Here is a 1,007-nt window from a genome sequence, read left to right on the forward strand (position 1 = left end):
TTACTCAAGTTATTATTACTTTAATTTTTCTTTTTAGTTTAAATTTTGTTTCATTAGTTTTAGTTAATTAATTGATTTTGATTGTTTGGATAAGATTAAATTAATTTTGATTGTACGCTTGCGTAGGTAGAAATTTAACAGACAAGCTTTTGGCACCGTTGCCAGGGAATTGTTTCTAGAATTTTTACTAACACTAATACCAAGCAATTTAATCTTACTTCAAAGTTTATTTTTCTTGTTTTAATATTAGTTTTGTTTGATTTCAAATATCTTTGGTCATTGTATGCAAAGAAGAAACAATTTGAATCTTGTTCCTTTTAATCCTGAAATAGAAAGAACTTTCAGAAGACATCGAAGGAGAATTTGAAAGTTGTAACTTTAAATTAGACAACAGTTGAGGATAACAACAGCAATGACAATAATGCCATTAATCTGGTTCTCGAAGCAAATAAAGCATTGCAAGATTATGTTGTTCCTCTTTCACAAGGTTTGCACCAAAGCATTAGGAGACCTCCTATCAATGCAAATAATTTCAAAATTAAACTAGCTTACATTCAAATGATTTAGTCTTCAATCCAGTTTGGTGGGTTACCCAGTGATGATCCTAATTCTAATTTGGTGAATTTCTTAGAAATTTATGATACCTTTAAATACAATGAAGTAACTGATGATGCTAATAGATTGAGACTGTTTCCATTTTCTTTAAGGGATAAACAAATTGTTAGCTTAATTCACTGCCCAATGGGTCTATTACTACATAGGAAAACTTGGCTCAAAAGTTTCAAGCAAAATTCTTTCGGCTTGCCAAGATTGCAAAGATGAGGAATGATATCACGTCATTCACACAATTTGATGGCGAATCCTTGTATGACTTAGGAGAGATTTAAAGAACTACTGAGAAGATGTCCACATCATAGGATTCCTTATTGGTTACAAGTTCAAACATTCTACAATTGGTTGGTTGGGTCAATAAAAATACTGTAAATGCTTATAATCTGTTGGAAGAA

At 30.8% G+C, this 1,007-nt stretch overlaps 1 non-coding gene across 1 annotated transcript; it reads right to left on the minus strand.

The window, feature by feature from the left end:
- Nucleotides 1-815: 815 nt before the first annotated feature.
- LOC149526396 (small nucleolar RNA R71) lies at nucleotides 816-920 on the minus strand. Its single transcript, XR_016352076.1, has one exon. It is a non-coding gene; the product is annotated as a small nucleolar RNA R71 (small nucleolar RNA).
- Nucleotides 921-1,007: the final 87 nt, after the last annotated feature.

The sequence above is a fragment of the Theobroma umbraticum genome, unplaced genomic scaffold, assembly GCF_002168275.2.
Source record: "Theobroma umbraticum cultivar Fairchild unplaced genomic scaffold, ASM216827v3 scaffold_34.0, whole genome shotgun sequence".
Classification (NCBI taxonomy): Eukaryota; Viridiplantae; Streptophyta; class Magnoliopsida; order Malvales; family Malvaceae; genus Theobroma; species Theobroma umbraticum.